We start from the raw sequence: 26,566 nt of genomic DNA, 5'->3' as shown, positions 1-26,566 counted from the left end.
CACGTTGACGGCCTTCAGGCCAGGAAAGTCACAACATTTGCACACGAAGGACGCATTCACGCAAGTACCCCATGCTCCGTTTTGAAGTTTTAAAATGAAACATCTTTGAATTGTGTTTTGAATTAGATGATTTTATTTCTTCATTAAAAGCTTGTATCAATTTACATGTGGAAGACTTAATTGAAAGGACATTTCATGTGAATTTTCTCTCGTCGTTAAGTAGATGGCCTTGCCGGGGGTTCGGTTCGATGCGGACTTTCACCTGTTTGGGATTGCGGGATCGAGACAAGGCGACACTGAGCTGGCCGTGCGAGAAGACCGCCGTCTGCAGATCGATTCCAACGTAATCGAACGTCTGTCCCTGCGCCTCCGTCGTCCATGCAGGGGGTGCGTAGGTTTGCAGCGCCCCCTGCATGAAAACAACGGAAAGTGCAGCGTTCATCACAGATAGATAAAGTTGTGCGCTTATATTTAAAATGTTATTCTTTTATAAGGTGATGTTGAAATCGTAAAGTGTTTGGCCAGTTGATGATTTCAATCAGATTTATTCATTTATTATACACCACATATCCGAGCTTTTGTGGTCCTGTTGAGCTCAAGTTGGAAAAAGTCCGTGACTATAACTTCGCTCAATATTGTAAACGTGTTTCTATTATTTAGTTATTGTTTAATATGAACTTCTTCAGATAATGGGTTTCAAGATGTACTTGAATGGCACGTTCGTTGTTCCGGTGTTTAATGGCTTGGACGTCATGGCAAATGGCTTCCAAGGATGTGGAAGTCAATGGTGGATGATAATTTGACATTTCGGTGTTGATTTGGAGTAGATTGTTTAACTGTTGCATACCAGGTGGTGAAATGCTTTGCCGAGTACCTGAACTGTTTGACCAAGTGAATTCATGAAGAGTTCGATACGAGTTTGAGCGTCAATATTCTTGCGGAACAACAAAGGTCGGATATTTTAAAGATTCCTGATCGTACGTTTATTGCGACAACGTTCACGGGGAACACGTGTGGAGGAGAGTTCCGGATGAAGTCTCCCCTTACCTGGCAACCATGGTGGCTGTCCGCTGATCACTCTCGCTCCGTCACAGCTACGAGCTGTAGGGACGGGACGCTCCACCCTGGCGCTGTTTTAATTCACAGCACCAAGACTGGAGAGCCTCATCCCTATAGTGCCCTCCTGTTGTGCCGCATCATTTACCACGTAACGAGGCAATGTTTTCATGAGCAGTGCGTTCCACTACACACTCACACGAGCGAACCATGTGCAACAGTGTGCGTACATACAGACAGGAACAAACACGCGGGTGCACATACACACACGAGCGCTTACTTGCAAACACGGACGAGTGGAGATGCACGCACTAGTGTGGTCACCACCTGGCTAGCTACACTAGTATACTAAACTATACACTACACTATACATTATACTACTATACACTACACTATACTGAACACTATTATACACTACACTATACACTATAATATACACTACTATACAATACACTATTATACACTACACTATACACTTATACACTACAATATGCACTACTTTACACTACACTATACACTACACTATACACTACACTATACACTACTATACACTACACTATACACTTATACACTACAATATACACTATTATACACTACACTACTATACAATACACTATTATACACTACACTATACACTTATACACTACAATCAAAACTACAATATGCACTACTATACACTACACTATACACTACACACTACTATACACTACACTACTATACACTACACTATACACTAAGCTATACACTACTATACACTACACTATACACTACACTACTACACTATACACTACACTACTATAAACTACTATACACTGCACCATACACTACTACATACTAGTGCTGCACTAGTCCCCACACTGCAAAGACAAAGGCTCCCCAATGTAGACTGACGCATCCACAGACCCACACGTGGACCCACGGACTCGCACAGAAACCCACGGACTCATCGACTCCCACTGGGCGTGCGCTGTTAGCGAGCACCGGTGAGGGTCGCAATGGAACAACACCAGGGGCTGGTGTGGACAGAACCACGGCTGGCCGCTCGTCTCTCCAATTCTGATGTTAGCACCCCCACCCACCTCACCACCTCCTTAATTATGGCTGAGTCCACCTAAGTGACGCTCGGGACTGCTTCAGGTAAGGGGCCGACCTTAAATGACGTCACGCGATTTTAGAGGATTTTTGACCCCCGCCCCCATCGTCACACGACGTCACAAAGTCAGACCCCTCCCTCAAATATGACGTCACAAAGCTCTCCCCCCCACCTCCCCCAAAAATAAAACATGCTTCAAATCACTTTAAACTATTGTTGTCATTGTAGTGCGTTGTTAATGTGGCGCTGCATACTGATGTTGTAGGTAAAAAACATTTATTACAAAGTCTAATTAAGTAGAACGTGTTTATATTTATTTATAGTTGCGCAATTTGATGTGACGTCACTTTTCTCAAACCCCCCCCCCCTTGTCACACATCGTCACAAATGTCTGACCCCGCCCCCCCCCCCCTCTAGGTGCGTGACGTGATTCACGGACGGCCCCTAATTGTCGCTGGCATTGGCCTTGAGCGAGAATGGCGCAGCGCCGCTAACCGCTACGCCGTGATGGTGCCCTTACCTGCCTGAACGGAGACGCGGTCAGACGATGGGTGAGCCGTTGGTGCGGGCAGGACGAGTGATCTCGGGCGTACCTCCTGACGTGGAAGGCGAGGGAGGTCGGAGTGCGCGTGTGAAGAGAGACGGCAAGGGGCGGGAGGAGAGGGGGGCGATCGGACGGAGCGGAAGCAGGAGGACGAGGGCAGGAGAGACAGCGGAGCCGTGGAGGAGTCTGGGCGCGCTTGATGGTGAAAGTTGACGTGGACGCACGCTGCAGAAGAGAAGAAAATCTTCACGCTCGGCGCCACACACAGCCAGACGTAGCTCACCTCATCCGTCTTGCTGACGATGTGAAGGACGACTAGACTCTGATTGTCTTGTAGCTCTGTGGAAAGAAGGAGAGGTGTCAGGTACCACTAGTCAGTATACCTGCTGTAATCATAGCAGGTACCACCACAGCAATATGCACTGCTGTTATCATAGCATAAAAAAATATAACAATACTATCATAGAAGGTTAACTAAACGAGCATACATTTTTAACTAATTTAGGATAAACATTAAACTTAATGAGTATGGATAAATATACTGCATTAGCATACAGATTAAAATTAATTAGCATACCAAAATTAGCATATGACAACTGTTGACCAATCGCTGCGCACCATCGCCGGAGACGCTCCCAGGTTTGCCTCTCGACCAATCGGATCGCTGCCCCCCCCCCTTCCCACTTTGGCACGCGGCGACCAATCAGATCGCGGGAGGACGCTACCATTTTTAATGCCCTACACGCTGAACGCCGCGCGCCCATGTGCGTGTGAGTGTTTAGTTTTGTTTAATTATTTTAATCATTAAAGTTCGCGAGTGTCAAGGTAAGCTACGTTGACTTTTTTTTTAAAGCATTTTCTCAAGAGAACCGTTGTTGCTGCTGCTGTTGTTGTGAAAGGCCCGGTACACCCTGAGGCCTTGCCTAGACTAGGACAGCCTTGATGTCACGTGGGTCCACACTTTTTGCTTCTTTCGGTGAAGTCACGGAGGTAGAAAATAAAATTTATTTATTATTTAAATTATTTATACCTACGTTAAATTTAATAATTTTTATTAAGTTAATTGAAACTTATTTTATACCTACGTATTTTTTTTGTAAATGAATGAGTTTTTATAATTTAATTAAAATTTATTTTATACCCACGTTAAATTTAATTTAAATTGTAATAAATTAAATTTTATTTCATACATACGTTAAATTAAATTGAATTTTTTTTATAAATTAAATTTATTAAATGTATTTTATACCTACGTTTAATTTCAATTTTTAATAAATTACATTTATTTTATACCTACGTTAAATTAAATTTTTAATAAATTACATTTATGTTATACCTATGTTAAATTATTTTTTAGTAAGTTTGTTTAATTTAAATTTATTTTATACCTACGTTAAATTAAATGTTTTAATAACTAAAATTTATTTTATTTTAATTAAATTTATTTTATACCTACACAGGTACAGTCATTTTAACTGCTCTGACTGCTACAAGCTAAGTGCGGCCTGGAAGCGTATTATTAAGTAATACATTTTACAATTACAATTCCTTATAGAGGAACCCCATACTAATGAACTGACTACGTATCTATATAATTAAAAGACCACACGCAGATATCGCAAAAGCGGACACCGTTGTCAATGACACCGATTGCAATACGTCACCAAAGACGACACAATTTTAATTTGACCCCCGGGTCTGATCGCGTTAACTGTGCAGGTGGCGGGTCGAGAGGTGACTTGCACGTGTGTGCAGCTTGTTGAATATTGACGTGCGATGACTTGTGGAGAGGAAGAATGATGATGATGGCGATGCAAGTCTTGAAGTCTGACGTTGTTCTCCGAGTCGTGTAGCCTACCGCGTGCGACTTTGGGGATTGCATAATGTCATTTTAGTTTCCTCTGTGGAACTTTTTTATTTTGTTGATCCTAACGATGTAACTAACGTAGGGCGGGCTTGGGAGCGGCGTTGACGATGTGTTTTGGCGTTACACCAACCAGCACCTTTGCATTCAGAAATTGGAGGTGCTTTGATTGTTACAGCGAGGTGGAATCGTCACCGCCATCGTCATGGGTTTAAGTGGGCACGGAGCCCGTCAAGGGAATGGGTAGGTAGAGGAATGGGGTTGGAGAGTATACACAACTTGCATTTCTAGTCATTTCAACAATTTATGGGCATGCGCATCATTAACAGTATCCTGATTGATGAGCAAAACAAAATCATCAATTTATTGTCATAAATGAGTCCGAAATATCAATAGTCATGCTCAAAACTGCATTCCTATTGTTATAAAAATCATTGTACCCCCATTCATGATGACAATTCCAATATGGTCATTATGATGCTCAGAATTACACTTATATTCTCAGAATCATGAACATTTATTAAAACAGCAGTATGCTCAAAATGCAAATTTACCAATTTCAACATGCACACAATCAATTCCAAGAGTCTTATCAAAGTAAGTCCTATGTATCGTGGTGTTTTCATGCTTATCCATTATTTGCCCCCCCCCAAAAAAAAATATATACAAAAGTCTATTTTTATAATGTTTGCATGGTGTACAGTCTGGAAATTACCCACATGGCAAATTTCAAGCTTGGTGCGTATCGGGAAGTACGCTAAACATTTTGAACAGACGCACACATTCACAACTTGCCTTTGATATATATGTAGATTGGTAATAAATTGTTAATTTAACTACTTTCATGTTGATGGATTGGAAATAGGAATAGCACTGGCTCACCACGGGGCTTATCGCGTGGTATCTGGGCACTTCATTTGAAACGTAAACCCCACAGTTTGTGAGTACAATTCCTCGCAAGTTGCGTCCACAGAGACAGACAGACAATGACGTTTCTAGGTAAGAGTAAGAAATGAATCTACGTGTCGAGGAGAGACGAGAGAGCCAAGAGGTCACCTCGGGAGACGGGGCGGCGCGTCAACCTTAGTCACGTGACGGAAGCAGTGTGGGCGTGCCGTGCGTGTGTGTGTACTGTGTGTGTGTACTGTGCGTGTGTTTACTGTGCGTGTGTGTGTACCGTGCGTGTGTGTGTACCGTGCGTGTGTGTGTACCGTGTGTGTGTGTGTACTGTGCGTGTGTGTACTGTGTGTGTGTACTGTGTGTGTAACGTGTGTGTGTGTACCGTGTGTGTGTGTACCGTGTGTGTGTGTACCGTGTGTGTGTGTGTACTGTGTGTATACTGTGTGTGTGTGTACCGTGTGTGTGTACCGTGTGTGTGTGTAACGTGTGTGTGTGTGTACCGTGTGTGTGGCGGTAGTCTAGCGGTCAGTACGCTGCTCTACGAACATAACGACCCGAGTTTGATTCCCGCTCACAGCCAACACCCAGTGACGATTATTTGAACCGGTTCTGGGCCTCCCCTATGTCAATTCAGCCTCAAATGAGTGCCCGGTGCGGTGTGTAAACATCATTACTGGGGAGACAAAGGCGGTCGGGCATGGTGCTGGCCACCCACTCCCTTCGCGTGCCGTTCTGGCCTTCATAGGTGGTGCTGCTACTTGCAAACTGCACTTGCCCCAACAGTCTGTTAAGGCTACATGGGGGATCTTTGTCTTTGTATCACCACCCAGGAGTCACGGAGCTTTTGAGGCTCCGAGCCACGTGGGGATCCACAACAGCGTGAGGCGGTGCCACTCACAGGTGAGACGCAGGGATATGTGTTTTCTAATCGATAGCCATCCGTCGGTTAACCCATCGCAACTGCTGAGTCTGTCACGCGACTTCCTCCTTCCAGCGAGCCTTTGACACTTCACGTGGCCTCAAAGTGTACACAGTGTGTACGTATACACAATAATGTCCACGTTGTTGCTGAGTTCACGCACTCAAGGGAGGGGGCAATGGAAAATGAATCTAAATCAACTTAAACTCCATCTAGATTTAAAGCTTTCGTGACTGCTAGGATCCATACTCTTTGGTTATATTGGGTAAATAGAACCAAAGAGTATTAAACTCCATCCCCATGACCTCATCGGCATGAAGTGGCAGCTAATGACGTCATGTCACCAAGGTATTCAGCCCTCCCCCGTCCACAGCGCTCTTGAGCGTGACGTCACCTCCGCTTGGGTCACTGCCGATATCAATCCAGTGGCAATCCTTATTTGGGCAAAGCTACGCCCAGTGACTGGCGGTTCATGAACATAATGTGTTCATTGAAGCCGTCGAGAGTTTATTGTGACGGGTTCAGCAGCCACGCCCCTTCCCTCGACATATGGGCCGGGCTCATTAACATAATTTATTCAGTTACAGAGCAGCTCGTTGTGGGAGGGGCGTGTCTCTTACCCCGGAAGTGACGTCATGTTACCTGCTTACCCGTGTGACGTCGCGAGGTAACAGGAGGTTGCCGATCCGAGCTTGCACTGAAATCCGAGGTGAGAAATTCTCATCGTTGTGGTGGTGGTTGTGGTGGTTGTTGTTGTTGTTTACCAAGGTAGAGCCTCTCTCTCGTAGGGATGTCAGTTGAGTAGCAGCGAGCATGGGAATCGATGTCCAGGTTGGAACTTTACAACGCGGGGCCTAGCCACGCGGGGCCTTGCTTCCTGCCCTCACCTGATTGCATTCACTTTAATTATCTCGCTTAAGTTTAATTTGTCTTCACCAGGCTCGCCACTTTGTAACTTTGTTTTATTGTCAATATTCACGCAGTTTTTATTTTCGTTCTTTTGTTACCAGGCCAAGCCCGCTTGAGCTGCTATACCGCTCTTGTTATCAGAAGTGACCTGCCCACAACAACACAAGGTGAGGCTTTGTCAACGTGTGTGAATGTTTTGACTTAAAACTTTGGTGACTGCAGGAATTAATATTCTTGGTTCTTTCGGTAAAGTCACGTAGATAGAAAATAAAATATCAAATAACAGATAATATTTTTTCTTTTTTAAATGAAGCAAAACACCCCACAACGTTTCTATGGCAACATTAATGTTGAAGATGCGAGGGCTTACAGGAATATTTATGACATTTGCCCTCTCATTGCGTGCCATGACAGTGCTGTTTGCACAGTCACACATAGTCACTGTAAGATGTTTTTCTCGGTCGTGTTTTTGTATTTTTGCTTGTTGTGGTTGCACCCGATTCAAGAGCCAAATGGCTCACGGGACTATAACCAAAATAAATCAAACTGAAAATCAAAAAACTGAAACCGCGTGATGAATTTGGGAAAGTTTTTCACTGCATCTCCAAATATATATAAAAGGCAAAGTTGTGATTGTGTGTGTTGTCTGTTCAAAATGTTTAGCGTACTTCCCGACATGCAACAAACTGGAAATTTGCCATGTGGGTACTTTCCAGACCGTACACCATACAAACATTATACAAATACACTTTTGTGTTGTTTTAAGGGGAGGGGGGGAGGTCAATAATGTATAAATTTTTTGCACGGCAAGTGAGCTGTGACGTCACATCTGTCACGTGACCCTCGCACTTGGAAGCGTCACGCATTGTAGTGTAGCGGTTAGCGTTGTCTGTGTGTGTGTCTGTGTGTGTCTGTGTGTGTGTCTGTGTGTGTGTTTGTGTGTGTGTGTCTGTGTGTGTGTGTGTGTGTCTGTGTGTGTGTTTGTGTCTGTGTGTTTGTGTCTGTCTGTGTGTCTGTCTGTGTGTGTCTGTGTGTGTGTGTGTGTCTGTGTGTATCTGTGTGTGTGTGTGGAAGCGTAACGCATTGTAGTGTAGCGGTTAGCGCTACGCTGCGCTACGAACCCGGCGACCCGAGTTCGATTCCCACTCACGGCCACCACCGGTGATGATTATTTGAACTGCTTCTGGGCCTCCCCTAGGTCGACTCAGCCTCAAACGAGTAACTGTTGTGGTGTGAACATCGCCACTGGGGAGACAAAGGCGGCCGGACGTGGTGGATCCAAGTCCCGGGCGAAGCCGGGTAGTACAGCTAGTCATGAATACATGAATGAATATAGACGTGTAAGTCACGTGTGATTGTATATATTAATTCCTCCATGGCTCGATACTGATGTGTCGATGGTGTGGATATTCTTATTTTCTGTCTGCAGCTGATGCTGGTCTGATGGAGCAAATGCACTCAGCACAGCAGCTCGGTACGACAAGTCAACAATGTGACCAGTGTGCATACGGCACGGATCGGACTGGAAATTTGACACAGCACCAGAGAACTCGCGCAGGAGAGAAACCCTTCAAGTGCACTGTGTGTGACAAGGCATTTTCAGATTCCTCGACTCTTAAAAAACACCAGAGAACACACACGGGAGAGAAACCCTTCATGTGCAGTGTGTGTGGGAAGGCATTTTCAGATTCATCTACTCTTAAAAAACACCAGAGAACACACACGGGAGAGAAACCCTTCAAGTGCAGTGTGTGTGGGAAGGTATTTTCAGATTCATTTGCTCTTAAAACACACCAGAGAACACACACGGGAGAGAAACTCTTCAAGTGCAGTGTGTGTGCGAAGGCATTTTCAGATTCATCTCATCTTCAAAGACACCAGAGAACACACACGGGAGTGAAACCCTTCAAGTGCAGTGTGTGTGGGAAGACTTTTTCAGATTCATCTACTCTTAAAACACACCAGAGAACACACACGGGAGAGAAACCCTTCAAGTGCAGTGTGTGTGGGAGGACATTTTCAGATTCATCTACTCTTAAAAAACACCAGAGAACACACACGGGAGAGAAACCCTTCAGGTGCAGTGTGTGTCGGAAGACATTTTCAGGTTCATTTGCTCTTAAAACACACCAGAGAACACACACGGGAGAAAAACCCTTCAAGTGCAGTGTGTGTGTGAAGGCATTTTCACGGTCATCTGCTCTTAAAACACACCAGAGAACACACACGGGAGAGAAACCCTTCTTGTGCAGTGTGTGTGGGAAGACATTTTCTGATTCATCTGCTCTTAAAACACACCAGAGAACACACACGGGAGAGAAACCCTTCAGGTGCAGTGTGTGTGGGAAGACATTTTCAGATTCATCTACTCTTAAAAAACACCAGAGAACACACACGGGAGAGAAACCCTTCAAGTGCAGTGTTTGTGGGAAGACATTTTCACGGTCATCTGCTCTTAAAAAACACCAGAGAACACACACGGGAGAGAAACCTTTCAAGTGCACTGTGTGTGTGAAGGCATTTTCACAGTCATCTGCTCTTAAAACACACCAGAAAACACACATGGGAGAGAAACCCTTCAAGTGCAGTGTGTGTGGGAAGGCATTTTCACAGTCATTTGGTCTTAAATCACACCAGAGAACACACACGGGAGAGAAACCCTTCAAGTGCAGTGTGTGTGGGAAGGCGTTTGCACGTTCATCTGCTCTTGTAACACACCAGAGAACACACACGGGAGTGAAACCCTTCAAGTGCACTGTGTGTGGGAAGGCATTTTCACAGTCCTCACATCTTCAAGTACACCAGAGAATACACAGGAGAGAAACCCTTTAAGACACTGTGTCTGGGAAGGCATTTGCATGGCCATCAGTTCTTCAGACCCTCCAGAGAACACACACAGGAGAGAAACCCTTCAAGTGCACTGTGTGTGGGAAGGCATTTCCACGTTCATCTGCTCTTGTAACACACCAGAGAACATACACGGGAGTGAAACCCTTCAGGTGCACGATGTGTCGGAAGGCGTTTGCACATTCATCTACTCTTGTAGAACACCAGAGAACACACACGGGAGAGAAACCCTTCAAGTGCAGTGTGTGTGGGAAGGCATTTTCACAGTCAACTGTTCTTAAAAAACACCAGAGAACACACAGGAGAGAAACCATTCAAGTGCACTGTGTGTGGGAAGGCATTTTCACTGTCATCTGTTCTTAAAAAACACCAGAGAATACACACTGGAGAGAAACTCTTCAGGTGCATTTTGTGTGGGATGTTTGCACAGTCATCAAATCTTCAAGTACACGAGAGTACACACATTGGAGAGAAACCCTTGAGGTACACTGTGCGGAAAGGCATTTTCACAATCACCACATCTTAAAGTACACCAGAGAACTCACATGGGAGAGAAACCCTTCAGGTGCGCTCTGCAGGAAGGCGTTTGCACATTCATAAAATCTTCAAGTACACCAGAGAACACGGAAGCATCAGAAGATCTGCAAGGAGTGGAGTCTGAAATCAGCTTGTGAAAGTCAAAGTGCCACAATAAGCCCATCCCTCATGAAACAAGAACCGGAAGAAAATCCCAGCTTGGACACTTTTAAAGGTATCAAGGTGAAATATGAAGAGGTGATGGTGAAGAGGGAAGAAGTGATGGTGAATAGCGAAGAAGTGAAGGTGAAATGTGAAGATGAAGATTCAACTCCAAAATGGGACCTTCACATTGTAAAGCAGGAGGAGAATTCTGACTGTGAGTCAGAGTGAGGAAACTCCCAGCAGTTTGTGGAAGTGGAGGTATGGGTGGACTTGCTCCTAGACAATACAAAGTCAAGTGGAGACCCGATAGATGTGTAAGCCAGAGACGATGTCGCTACAATAGATGCACCTTTGTCACAGGCCTTTAATGACAAGAATGTGAAGTTGAACACTCAGCTACTAGGTTCATCCTGCAGAGTAAGAGCGGCCAGTCTTTGTGGGCCCGTGGGTTGGGTAGATCTCTAACCAGGTGCAAGAGCCAATAAGCTTCCAATCATTCACTATGTTATAATAATTGCATTTACATGGTGCTTGCTTAACCGCCTCAGCACCTCGGAGTTTTGTGTCGTACCTCGTCTGAAACACTCGAAGAGCATCCCCAAGTAGCAGCTGCCTCTGTGTGGCACAAGGTGGTGGCCCTGCACCGGCCTGCATGTGGACAAGAGCCTGTCATTAGGGGGCGATGATTGATGTGTCATCTCAGTTGTGTAGTTTGTAGGTAATGTTTAGAATTTGCTACATTTTCACTCAGACGCCAGCATGCAATGGCCTCGTTTTGAATGACAATAGCATGTTTTACATACACTGTGAAGCAGAATGTGCAACTTTTTTTTAAAGCTTCTTGTCAATACGATGTAATGTGATGCAGTATATTTCACTGCAGTAATCCAATTTTGTTAATATGCCTGTCAATAATTTAGAATGTATACTTGTCTGGTTTTGTGCATTCTTGTAACATTTGATCTATAATGGTCAAACATTGAATAAGTGATGTAAGGACAAAGTGTGTGTGTGTTTGGAAATAACCTGTACAGAGAACTCAGGTGAGACCCGTTGTTCTTGTGATACAGGTCAAACAGTGTTTTTGTGTTCCACGAAGCGTCTGCCTCTGGAGCAACTCATTGTCTTTGAAATAGGGAGCACGCTCGGATCATTCATCAGTTACAAATCATACCACTTGAAAGTTACACGTATAGGAGGAGGTACATTCTCTACAACACGAATTATAGTTTTGTCTTACGTGTTGATGTAGATTTTGTCTAACTGGGATTAGAAATGCTCCTTGCTGATTCACGTCTGGATGTTCGTACCTATCGGTTGAAGCAAACCCCACTGCTGTTGTTGAGACGCTGTGCACCAATAATGGTCCAACACATTGACGGCCTTCAGGCCAGGAAAGTCACAACATTTGCACACGATGGACGCATTCACGCAAGTACCCCATGTTCCGTTTTGAAGTTTTAAAATGAAACATCTTTGCATTGTGTTGTGTTTTGATTTAGATTATTTTCTTCATTAAAAGTAAATTTTACATCTGGAAGACTTCGTTGAAAAGGACATTTCGTGTGAATGTTCTCTCGTCGTTAAGTAGACGATGGCCTTGCCGGGGGTTCGGTTCGATGCGGACTTTCACCTGTTTGGGATTGCGGGATCGAGATGAGGCGACACGGAGCTGCTGGCCGTCTGCAGATCGATTCCAACGTAATCGAACGTCTGTCCCTGCGCGTCCGTCGTTCGCATGCAGGGGGCGGGTGTAGGTTTACACCGCCCCCTGCAGGAATACGACGGAAAGTGCAGCGTTAATCACGGATAAAGTTGTGCACTTATTTTTTAAATATTATTCTTTTATAAGGTGATGTTGATATCGAAAACTGACACATAGCTGGCATGCCATAAATAGGAAATTAACTCTGCTTATTCGAATCAATGTATTCATATATGTTGATGAACTGTTTTCAAGCAGATTTTGTGTCTCTAACGGCGACTACAGGGACCACGTTATTGTTAAAAAAAGTCTTTGATTATAACTATAATTGCCTACAATTCGTCATGTGTAGCTTCTTTAGACTATAATTTATTCACTACCCAAATTGTATTTACTTGAAAACATAGAGCTGATATTTATTCTTGGTTATTTCGGTAAAGTCACGTAGAAGGGAAACAAAATAACAAAAATATAAAACAATTAAATTCTCACAACGTTTCGACTGCAACACAAGCAATCATCATCAGGTGTCACACACAGGCACACACACAGAGACTCAGGCACACACAGAGATACAGGCACAGTGTGTACACACACACAGTGTACACACACACAGTGTACACACAGTGTACACACACACAATGTAGACACAGTGTATACACACAGTGTACACACACAGAGTACACACACACAGTGTATACACACAGTGTGTATACACATAGTGTACACACACACAGTGTATACACATAGTGTACACACAGAAACAGTGTGTACACACAGAAACAGTGTGTACACACAGTAATGTCCACGTTGTAGTTGCTGAGCTCACGCACGCAAGGGGTCTCTGTTCAAGAGATGGAGCAATGGAAAATGAATCTAAATCAACTTAAACTCCATTCCCGCTCTGTGACGTCACCACTCAGCATGACATCGCTGTGAAACGCCAGGGGGAGGTGTGCCTTGCTAGTGACGTCATGTCACCAAGGTATTCACCCCACCCCCGTCCACCGCGCCCTTGAGCGTGACGTCACCTCTGGTTGGTCACTGCCGATATCTGTTCTGGTACAATCCTTATTTGGGCAAAGCTACGCCCAGTGACTGGTGGCTCATTAACATAATGTTTTCGTGAAAGCCGCCGCGAGTTTATTGGGACGGGTTCAGCACCCACGCCCCCATTCCTCGACATATGGCCCGGGCTCATTAACATAATTTATTCAGTTACGGAGCCGCTCGTGGGAGAGGAGTGTCTTGTACCCCGGACGTGAGGTCATGTCACCTGCAGCTGCCGCGTGACGTCACGAAGTAACAGGAAGCGATCGCTTCGCTCTTGCATTGAAATCCGAGTTGAGAAATTATTATCGTGTTGGTGGTCGTGGTTGTGGTGGTGGTGGTTGTTGTGGTTGTTGTTGTTTACCAAGGTAGAGCCTCTCTCTCTCGTAGGGATGTCAGTTGAGTAGCAGCGAGCATGGGAATCGATGTCCAGGTTGGAACTTTACAACGCGGGGCCTAGCCACGCGGGGCCTTGCCTCCTGCCCTCGCCTGATTGCATTCACTTTAATGATCTCGCTTAAGTTTTATTTGTCTTCACCCGGCTCGCTACTTTGTAACTTTGTTTTATTGTCAATATTCACGCAGTTTTTATTTTCTTTTGTTAGCAGGCCAAGCCCGCTTGAGCTGCTATACCGCTCTTGTTATCAGAAGCGACCTGCCCACAACAACACAAGGTGAGGCTTTGTCAACGTGTGTGAATGTTTTGACTTAAAACTTTGGTGACTGCAGGAATTAATATTCTTGGTTCTTTCGGTAAAGTCACGTAGATAGAAAATAAAATTAAAATAACAGATAATCATTTTTCTTTTTTTACAATGAAGCAAAAAACCCCACAACGTTTCTATGGCAACATTAATGTTGAAGATGCGAGGGCTTACAGGAATATTTATGACATTTGCCCTCTCATTGCGTGCCATGACAGTGCTGTTTGCACAGTCACACATAGTCACTGTAAGATGATTTTCTTGGTCGTGTTGTTGTTTTGTTGCTTGTTGTGGTTGCACCCGATTCAAGAGCCGAATGGCTCACGGGACTATAACCAAAATAAATCAAACTGAAAATCAAAAAACTGAAACCGCGTGATGAATTTGGGAAAGTTTTTCACTGCATCTCCAAATATATATAAAAGGCAAAGTTGTGATTGTGTGTGTCCGTTCAAAATGTTTAGCGTACTTCCCGACATGCAACAAACTGTAAATTTGCCATGTGGGTACTTTCCAGACTGTACACCGTGCAAACATTATACAAATACACTTTTGTGTTTTTAGGGGGGGAGGGGAGCTCAATAATGTATAGATTTTTTGGACGGCAAGTGAGCTGTGACGTCAAATCTGTCACGTGACCCTCGCATGTGGAAGAGTAACGCGTTGTAGTGTAGTGGTTAGCGTTGTCTGTGTGTGTGTGTATGTGTGTCTGTGTGTGTGTATCTGTGTGTGTGTGTCTGTGTGTGTGTCTGTGTGTGTGTCTGTGTGTGTGTCTGTGTGTGTCTGTGTGTGTGTATCTGTGTCTATGTGTCTGTGTGTGTGTGTGTCTGTGTGTGTATGTGTCTGTGTGTATGTGAAAGCGTAACGCATTGCAGTGTAGCGGTTAGCGCTACGCCGCACTACGAACCCGGTGACCCGAGTTCGATTGCCGCTCACGGCCACCACCGGCGACGATTATTTGAACCGCTTCTGGGCCTCCCCTAGGTCGACTCAGCCTCAAACGAGTAACTGCTGTGGTGTGAACATCGCCACTGGGGAGACAAAGGCGGCCGGACGTGGTGGATCCAAGTCCCGGGCGAAGCCGGATAGTACAGCTAGTCATGAATACATGAATGAATATAGACGTGTAAGCCACGTGTGACTGTATATATTAATTCCTCCATGGCTCGATACTGACGTGTAGATGGTGTGGATATTCTTATTTTCTGTCTGCAGCTGACGCTGGTCTGATGGAGCAAAGGCAGTCAGCACAGCAAGCCGGGACGACAAGTCAACAATGCGACCAGCGTGCATACAGCACGGATCGGACTGGAAATTTGACACAGCACCAGAGAACTCGCAAAGAAGAGAAACCCTTCAAGTGCAGTGTGTGTGACAAGGCATTTGCATGGCCATCAGTTCTTGAGACCCACCAGAGAACACACACAGGAGAGAAACCCTTCAAGTGCACTGTGTGTGGGAAGGCATTTTCACAGTCATCTGCTCTTAAAATACACCAGAGAACACACACGGGAGAGAAACCTTTCAAGTGCAGTGTTTGTGGGAAGACATTTTCAGATTCATCTACTCTTAAAACACACCAGAGAACACACACGGGAGAGAAACCCTTCAAGTGCAGTGTGTGTGGGAAGGCATTTTCAGATTCATCTCATCTTCAAAGACACCAGAGAACACACACGGGAGAGAAACCCTTCAAGTGCAGTGTGTGTGGGAAGACATTTTCAGATTCATTTGCTCTTAAAACACACCAGAGAACACACACGGGAGAGAAACCCTTCAAGTGCAGTGTGTGTGGAAAGGTATTTTCACAGTCATTTGCTCTTAAAAAACACCAGAGAACACACACGGGAGAGAAACCCTTCAAATGCACTGTGTGTGGGAAGACATTTTCAGATTCATCTACTCTTAAAACACACCAGAGAACACACACGGGAGAGAAACCCTTCAAGTGCAGTGTGTGTGGGAAGACATTTTCATGGTCATCTGCTCTTAAAACACACCAGAGAACACACACGGGAGAGAAACCCTTCAAGTGCAGTGTGTGTAGGAAGACATTTTCAGATTCATCTACTCTTAAAAAACACCACAGAACACACACGGGAGAGAAACCCTTCAGGTGCAGTGTGTGTCGGAAGACATTTTCAGGTTCATTTGCTCTTAAAACACACCAGAGAACACACACGGGAGAGAAACCCTTCAAGTGCAGTGTGTGTGGGAAGGCATTTTCAGATTCATCTCATCTTCAAAGACACCAGAGAACACACACGGGAGAGAAACCCTTCAAGTGCAGTGTGTGTGACAAGGCATTTGCATGGCCATCAGTTCTTAAGACCCACCAGAGAACTCACACAGGAGAGAAACCCTTCAGGTGCAGTGTGTGTGGGAAGGCATTTTCACGGTCATCTGCTCTTAAAATACACCAGAGAACACACACGGGAGAGAAACCCTTCAAGTGCAGTGTGTGTGTGAAGGCATTTTCAGATTCATCTACTCTTAAAAAACACCAGAGAACACACACGGGAGAGAAACCCTTCAGGTGCAGTGTGTGTGCGAAGACATTTTCATGGTCATCCGCTCTTAAAACACACCAGAGAACACACACAGGAGAGAAACCCTTCAGGTGCAGTGTGTGTGGGAAGACATTTTCAGATTCATCTACTCTTAAAACACACCAGGGAACACACACGGGAGAGAAACCCTTCAGGTGCAGTGTGTGTGGGAAGACATTTTCAGGTTCATTTGCTCTTAAAACACACCAGAGAACACACACGGGAGAGAAACCCTTCAAGTGCAGTGTGTGTGGGAAGACATTTTCAGGTTCCTCTGCTCTTAAATCACACCAGAGAACACACACGGGAGAGAAACCTTTCAAGTGCAGTGTGTGCGGGAAGGCGTTTGCACATTCATCAAATCTTCAAGTACACCAGAGTACACACACGGGAGAGAAACCCTTCAAGTGCAGTGTGTGCGGGAAGGCATTTGCACATTCATCAAATCTTCAAGTACACCAGAGAACACAGAAGCATCAAAAGATCTGCAAGGAGTGGAGTCTGAAATCAGCTTGTGAAAGTCAAAGTGCCGCAATGAGCCCATCCCTCATGAAACACGAACCGGAAGAAAATCCCAGCCTGGACACTTTTAAAGGTATCGAGCTGAAATATGAAGAGGTGAAGGTAAAATGTGAAGAGGTGAAGAGGGAAGAAGTGATGGTGAAGAACGAAGAAGTGAAGGTGAAATGTGAAGATGAAGATTAAACACCAAAATGGGACCTTCACATCGATGGAGGCAACGTAAAGCAGGAGGAGAATTCTGACTGTGAGGGAGAGCGAGGCAACTCCCAGCAGTTTGTGGAAGTGGAGGTGTGGGTGGACTTCCTCCGAGACAATACAAAGTCAAGTGGAGACCCGGTAGATGTGTAAGCCAGAGACGATGTCGCTACAATAGATGCACTTTTGTCACAGGCCTTTAATGACAGGAATGTGAAGTTGAACACTCATTTCTTAGGTTCATCCTGCAGAGTAAGGGCGGCCAGTCTTTGTGGACCTGTGGGTTGGGTAGATCTCTAACCAGGAGCGAGAGACAATAAGCTCCCAAGCATTCACTATGTTATAACAATTGCATTTACACGGTGCTTGCTTTATCGCCTCAGCAACTCAAAGTTTCGTGTCGTACCTCGTCTGAAACACTCGAAGAGCATCCCCAAGTTGCAGCTGCCCCTGTGTGGCACAAGGTGGTGGCCCTGCACCGGCCTGCATGTGGACAAGAGCCTGTCAGTAGGGGGCGATGATTGATGTGTCATCCCAGTTGTGTAGTTTGTAGGCAATCTTGATTCCAAGCTTTCGTGACTGCAGGAATCCACACTCTTGAGTTCTTTCGGTAAAGTCACCACGTGGGTAGAAACATAACACATCACGGCATTTAGATCACAACACAAGCAATCGTCATCAGGTGGGACAACCACAGCAAGAGAAACTGCTGAAGAAGTAGGCGCCTACTCCAGCAGTTTCTTCTTGCTGCTGTGCTTGTCCCACCTGATGACGATTGCTTGTGTTGCCATCGAAACGCCGTGATTTATTATTTGTAGCGTAATGGTTTGAATTTGCTACATTTTGACCCAGACGCCAGCATGCAACGGCCTACTCATTTTGAATGACGCAACAATAGTACGTTGTACATACACTGTTAAGCAGACGGTGCGCATTTGTAAAATAACTTCTTGTTAATGCGATGTAACGTGATGCAGTCAATTTCGCTGCAGTAATTCAATGTTGTTAATATGCCCGTCAATGATTTAGAATGAATACTTGTCTGATTGTGCACGTGCATGTAACATTTTGTCTGAGGGTCAAACATTGAATAAGTGATGTTAGGACAATGTGTGTGTGTGTGTTTTGGAAGTAACCTGTACAGAGAACTCGGGTGAGACCCGTTGTTCTTGTGATACAGGTCAAAGGGTACTTTTGTGTTTCACGAAGCGTCTGCCTCTGGAGCAACTCATTGTCTTTGAAATAGGGAGCACGCTCGGATCATTCATCAGTTACAAGGCATACCACTTGAAAGTTACACGTATAGGAGGAGGTACATTCTCTACAACACGAATTGTAGTTTTGTCTTACGTGTTGACGTAGATTTTGTCTTACTGGGACTATAAATGCTCCTTGCTGATTCACGTCTGGATGTTCGTACCTATCGGTTGAAGCAAACCCCACTGCTGTTGTTGAGACGCTGTGCACCAATAAGGGTCCAACACATTGACGGCCTTCAGGCCAGGAAAGTCACAACATTTGCACACGAAGGACGCATTCACGCAAGTACCCCATGCTCCGTTTTGAAGTTTTAAAATGAAACATCTTTGAATTGTGTTGTGTTTTGAATTAGATGATTTTATTTCCTCATTAAAAGCTTGTATCAGTTTACATCTGGAAGACTTCATTGAAAAGGACATTTCATGTGAATTTTCTCTCGTCATTAAGTAGATGGCCTTGCCGGGGGTTCGGACACACAGTGTACACACACACAGTGTACACACACAATGTACACAGTGTACACACACACACTGTACACACACACAGTGTACACACACACAGTGTATACACATAGTGTACACACACAGTGTACACACACAGGGTACACAGTGTATATACACACAGTGACACACACACAGTGACACAGTGACACAACAACAACCGCCATTCGCCACTAAGTGGCGGTGACGTCACCACGACGCTTGTGCCAGGCACAGTGACACACAAAGACAAAGATCCCCCGTGTAGCCTTAACAGACTGTAGGGGCAAGTGCTGTTAGCGAGCACCTATGAAGGCCGGAACGGTACACGAGGGGGTGGGTGGCCAGCACCACGCCCGACCGCCTTTGTCTCCCTAGTGGCGATATTTACACACCGCACCAGGTACTCAGTGACACAGCGACACACACAGTGTATAAACATAGTGTACACACACACAGTGTACACACACAGTGTACACACACACACGGTGTATACACAATAATGTCCACGTTGTTGCTGAGCTCACACACCAAAGGGAGGAAGCAATGGAAAATTAATCTAAATTAACTTAAACTGCAACTCTGTGACGTCACCACTCTGCAGTACGTCCGGCGTGAAACGCCAGGGGGAGGTGTACCTCGCTAGTGACGTCATGTCACCAAGGTATTCACCCCTCCCCCGTCCACCGCGCTCTTGAGCGAGACGTCACCTCCGCTTGGGTCACTGCCGATATCGGTCCAGTGGCAATCCTTATTTGGGCAAAGCTACGCCCAGTGACTGGTGGCTCATTAACATAATGTACCGTTAAAGCCGTCGAGAGTTTATTTCGACGGGTTCAGTGCCCACGCCCCCATCTCTCGACATATGGGCCGGCGTCATTAACATAATTTATTCAGTTGGAGAGCTGCTTGTGGAAGGGCACTGACGTCATACTACTTCCTGCTGTCGAGAGGTAACAGGAAGCTGCCGTGTGCGCGCTTGCACTGAAATCCGAGGTGAGAAATTCTCATCGTTGTGGTGGTGGTGGTAGTGGTGGTGGTTGTTGTTGTTTACCAAGGTAGAGCCTCTCTCTCTCAGGGATGTCAGTTGAGTAGCAGCGAGTATGGGAATCGATGTCCAGGTTGGAACTTTACAACGCGGGGCCTAGCCACGCGGGGCCTTGCCTCCTGCCCTCGCCTGATTGCATTCACTTTAATTATCTCGCTTAAGTTTAATTTGTCTTCACCCGGCTCGCCACTTTGTAACTTTGTTTTATTGTAAATATTCACGCAGTTTTTATTTTCTTTTGTTAGCAGGCCAAGCCCGCTTGAGCTGCTATACCGCTCTTGTTATCAGAAGCGACCTGCCCACAACAACACAAGGTGAGGCTTTGTCAACGTGTGTGAATGTTTTGACTTAAAACTTTGGTGACTGCAGGAATTAATATTCTTGGTTCTTTCGGTGAAGTCACGTAGATAGAAAATAAAATAATAAAAATAAATGAAAAATAAAAATTTAAAAATAAAGCAAAAACCCACGACGTTTCGATCGCAACACAAGTGGTCTTTATCTTATTAAATTTAATCTGTTATTTTTATTTTCTATCTACGTGACTTTACTGAAAGAACCAACAATACGTGTGTCAATGTATCTATCGGTCAAAGACGCTAAGCGCGTGCCGCTGTTGACTCTGAATGTGTGGAGGGGAACACCTTCACCACGGGGAGAGAGAGAGACAGAGACACGGATAGCCTCGGCTATGTTGATTGATCCTCGATTCATTACTTGGTGGAGTGAGGAAGAATTAATGCTGAGCAGATGAAGGTGGCCAGGCATGGTTCTGGTCACACCGCAACCTTTTTACTCATGGCAGTGTGTGACAGTGTCAAGTTTGTGTTTGCAGTTAAGTCTATTAACTCTATTGCACACGGAGGTTATATCAAAACAATAGTTTATTTTTGTTTTCCTCAGGAACTCTTAATAAGAATGGAAACAGGATGTGAACACAGCACACACATTCAGCTGAAGTCGGAACTGTTCATCCCAGCATTCAAGGACATCTGAGTTGTGATTGAACATTAATTCATGCTATGTCAGCTGAATTTAGCTCTTAGAAATATTCCTTTTGTAGCCAGACAGCCGAAATTGTGTGCTTAGAGTTTTGGGTTATCATTCATTTTGAAGATACGAGGGCTTCCAGGCATGTTTATAACCATTTGCCCTCTCATTGTGTGCCATCACAGCCCGTGTGATGAATTTGGGACACTTTTTCACTACATCATGAATATATGAATAAGTATAGACGTGTAAGTCACATGTGACTATATGTGCATTCCTCTGTGCATCGATACTGACGTGTCGATGGTGTGGATATTATTTTTTTCTGTCTGCAGCTGACGCTGGTCTGATGGAGCAAAGGCCGTCGGCACAGCTCGGTACGACAAGTCAACAATGCGACCAGCGTGCATACAGCACGGATCGGACTGGAAATTTGACACAGCACCAGAGAACTCGCACGGGAGAGAAACCCTTCAAGTGCACAGTGTGTGGGAAGGCATTTGCATGGCCATCAGTTCTTGAGATACACCAGAGAACTCACACGGGAGAGAAACCCTTCAAGTGCAGTGTGTGTAACAAGGCATTTTCACAGTCATCTGCTCTTAAAAAACACCAGAGAACACACACGGGAGAGAAACCCTTCAAGTGCAGTGTGTGTGGGAAGGCATTTCCAGATTCATCTAATCTTCAAAGACACCAGAGAACACACACGGGAGAGAAACCCTTCAAGTGCAGTGTTTGTGGGAAGGCATTTTCACGGTCATCTGCTCTTAAAAAACACCAGAGAACACACACGGGAGAGAAACCCTTCAAGTGCAGTGTGTATGGGGAGGCATTTGCACAGTCATCTGTTGTTAAAAAACATCAGAGAACACACACTGGAGAGAAACCCTTTAAGTGCACTGTGTGTGGGAAGGCATTTGCCTGGCCATCAGTTCTTCAGACCCACCAGAGAACACACACGGGAGTGAAACCCTTCAGGTGCACCTTGTGCGGGAAGGCGTTTGTACATGTGTCACATCTTCAAAGACACCAGAGAACACACACGGGAGAGAAACCCTTCAGGTGCATTCTGTGCGGGATGGCGTTTGCACAGTCACCACATCTTAAAGTACACCAGAGAACACACACGGGAGAGAAACCCTTCAAGTGCAGTGTGTGTGGGAAGGCGTTTGCACATTCATCTGCTCTTGTAGTACACCAGAGAACACACACGGGAGAGAAACCCTTCAAGTGCACTGTGTGTAGGCAGATTTTGCAAATTCATCAAATCTTCAAGTACACCAGAGAACACAGAAGCATCAGAAGATCCACAAGGAGTGGAGTCTGAAATCAACTTGTGAAAGTCAAAGTGCCGCCATGAGCCCATCCCTCATGAAACACGAACCAGAAGAAAATCCCAGTTTGGACACTTTTAAAGTTATCGAGGTGAAATATGAAGAGGTGATGGTGAAATATGAAGAGGTGAAGGTGAAATGTGAAGATGTGATGGTGAAGAGTGAAGAAGTGAAGGTGAAATGTGAAGATGAAGATTCAACTCCAAAATGGGACCTTCACATCGATGGAGGCAACGTGAAGCAGGAGGAGATTTCTGACTGTGAGGCAGAGCGAGGCAACTCCCAACAGTTTGTGGAAGTGGAGGTGTGGGTGGACTTCCTAGACAATACAAAGTCAAGTGGAGACCCGGTAGATGTGTAAGCCAGAGACGATGTCGCTACAATAGATGCATCTTTGTCACAGGCCTTTAATGACAAGAATGTGAAGTTGAACACTCAATTCCTAGGTTCAACCTGCAGAGTAAGAGCGAGCGGCCAGTCTTTGTGGACCTGTGGGTTGGGGAGATCTTTAACCAGGAGCGAGAGCCAAGAAGCTCCCAAGCATTCACTAAATAATTGCATTTACACGGTGCTTGCTTAATAACCTTTGCAACTCCGAGTTTTGTATCGTATCTCGTCTGAAACACTCGAAGAGCATCCCCAAGTAGCAGCTGCCCCTGTGTGGCACAGGGTGGTGGCCCTGCACCGGCCTGCATTTATTATTTTTTTCCGCCTGAGGACGACCGCTTGTGTTACGATCGAAACGTTGTGATCTATTATTATTTTTTCTGCCTACGTGACATTACTGAAAGAACCAAAGAGTATGTGAACAAGAGGCTGTCAGTAGGGGGCGATGATTGATGTTTCATCTCAGTTGTGTAATTTATCGCTAATGTTTAGAATTCGCCAGCATGCAATGGCCTACTCGTTTTGAATGACACAATAGTATGTTTTACATCCACTGTTAAGCAGACGGTGCATATTTTTTCAAATAGCTTTTTAATCAGATGTTATCTGATGCAGTAGATTTCACTGCAGTAATTACATTTTCTTAAAATTCCAGTCAATAATTTAGAATGAACATTTATTTTGGTTCTTTCGTTAAAGTCACGTAGAATGAGATTATAATAATAAAATCAAATAACACAATAAAATTCTCACGACGTTTCGGCCACAACACAAGTGGCTTTCAGGTGAAAGGAACAGACCTGTCGGGACGACAGAGCTTCAATGAACGCTGTTAAGATTCGTAGCGTCTTTTAAGCTGGTTTAGAGAGGTGAGGCACCTTGACAAAGGGGTTTACATATAAAACAGGAGAATTTAGCATTGAAATAGCTGAGTGATTAGCTTGTGACTGGTCATAGAAATAGACTGGTCATAGAAATTGCTTTATTGTTTTATTTTATTAATTTATTATTTTATTCTCATTCTACGTGACTTAAGATGAATCCTTGCAGTCACGAAAGCTTTAAATCGAAATTTAGAATGAACACTTGTCTGATTTTGTGTGTACGTGCATCACTTTTTTTTTATAAGGGTCAAACATTGAATTAGTGATGTTAGGACAAAGTGCGTGTGTGTTTTGGAAGCAACCTGTACAGATAACTCAGGTGAGACCCGATGTTCTTGTGATACAGGTCAAAGGGTATTTTTGTGTTTCAGGAAGCATCTGGAGCAACTCATTGTCTTTGACATAGGAAGCACACTCGGATAATTCATCAGTTACAAGGCATACCACCTTAAAGTTACACGCAGAGGAGATACATTCTCTACAACACGAATTATAATTTTGTCTTACGTGTTGACGTAGATTTGTCGAACTTGGACTAGAAATGCTCTTTGCTGATTCACGTCTGGATGTTCACAACCATGGCTTGAAGCAAGCCCCACTACTGTTGAGACATTGTCCACCAAAACTGGTCCACAGTTGGCTTGCACTGAATCAATGCTGCAGTAATTATGGACTCGCACGAAGGCCGTGGGATTTATATTTTGTGTTCAACATTCCTTTGTTTCGTGGAGAGACCGATTAAATTAAAGACGTCTTGTCTGCTGATCTTGTTCATATCTGTGTACATCGATATCCCACATTGCTTGCACGTACACACCACACGCAATTAAATCAATAAAAATAAGAACGACTTCCGGGGATTGCGAAGATCGAGGAATCTCTTTCAATGGAGCGAGTTCAGTGTGTTCGATTCAACATCTCTCTGTCTCTGTCCGTCTGTGTCATCTGTTTGCCTCTGTGTTTCTCTCTGCCTGTCTCTCTGTCGTCTCTGTGTTCCTCTTGTCTGTGTCTATCTGCCTGTCTTGTCTGTGTGTGTGTCTCTCTATCAGCGTCTATCCAACCGTATTCAACGACTGTCAGTAGCAACACGCGCCCGGTCAACTTGCATGGCCCGTGACTCAAACTTGCTCAAAGGAGTGTTTATCTGTAATTTATTTCGCACCATACCTAGCCAACCGTGTTAATCCATGGGTCTCTGTGTGTGTGTCTGTGTGTGAGTCTCTGTGTGTGTATCTGTGTGAGTCTCTGTGTGTGTGTGTCTGGAACTTATTTCGCACCGTACGTAACCGAACCTGCCCAGGAGGAGCGGCTGGTATCTGTGGAGCTGTGGGCCGGGTAAATCTGTGAGCAGGAGCGAGAGACAATTAAGCTCCCAAGCATTCACTACGTTATAAACAACATATTTGCACTCATAAGTCGCTTGCCTAATTGCCTCAGCAACTCGGTGTTTCGTATCGAACCTCATCTCAAACAATGGAAGGGCGCCCCCTAGTGGCAGCTGCCCCTGTGTGGCACAAGGTGGCCCTGCACCGGCCTGCACGTGGACATGAGTCTGTCGGTAGGGGGCGATCATTGATGCGTCATCTCCCTGTGGAGTTTCTGGATAGTGTCTGGAATTGCCACAATTTTGACCGTGACACCAACATGCAATGTGCGTTGTGAGTGACACAGTGGTTTGTTTGACATCCGCTGTTAAGCAGAACAGCGCATATTGTGGTGAATGTTTCTGGGGTAGCCAGATATGCCTGTCGGATTTGAATCTTGAACCTCGGCAATAAAGAGAAAGCGCTACCATATTCCTGGTTCTTTCGGTAAAGTCACGTAGATAGAAAAATAAATGATAAAAAATAATAAATTAACATTTTCATAATAAATAAAAATAATGAATTGAAAATAAATTGATGAAAAGATGCCATGGGTCGACTGACTGAGATGACTGGCCAATGCACCACCTGTGCCCCCCACTACACACACACAGTGTACACACACACAGTGTACACACACACAGTGTACACACACACAGTGTACACACACACAGTGTACACACACACAGTGTACACACACAGTGTGTATGTACATACATAGTGTATATACGTACACACAGTGTACACACACTGTACACACACACAGTGTACACACAGTGTACACACACACACTGTATACACAGTGTACATACACAGTGTACACACATTGTGTACACACACAATGTACACACACACATTGTGTACACACACAGAGTGTACACACACACAGTGTACATACACACAGTGTGCACACACAGAGTACACACACACACAGTGTACACACACACACACACAGTGTACACACACAGAGTACACACACACAGTGTACACACACACAGTGTACACACACACGGTGTACACACACACAGTGTACACACACACACAGTGTACACACACACACAGTGTACACACACACAAAATGTACACACACACAGTGTATACACACAGTGTATACACACAGAGTACACACACACAGTGTACACACAGACACAGTGTGTACACACACACAGTGTACACACACAGTGTATACACAGTGTATACACACACACATACACAGTGTACACACACACACAGTGTACACACACAGTGTACACACACACACAGTGTACGTACACACACA

This window comes from Petromyzon marinus, unplaced genomic scaffold (genome assembly GCF_048934315.1).
Source record: "Petromyzon marinus isolate PM22_M1 ecotype Great Lakes invasive population unplaced genomic scaffold, UKy_Petmar_22M1.pri1.0 PM_G_Scaffold_142, whole genome shotgun sequence".
Lineage (NCBI taxonomy): Eukaryota > Metazoa > Chordata > Hyperoartia > Petromyzontiformes > Petromyzontidae > Petromyzon > Petromyzon marinus.
This window is presented reverse-complemented; position numbering follows the sequence as displayed.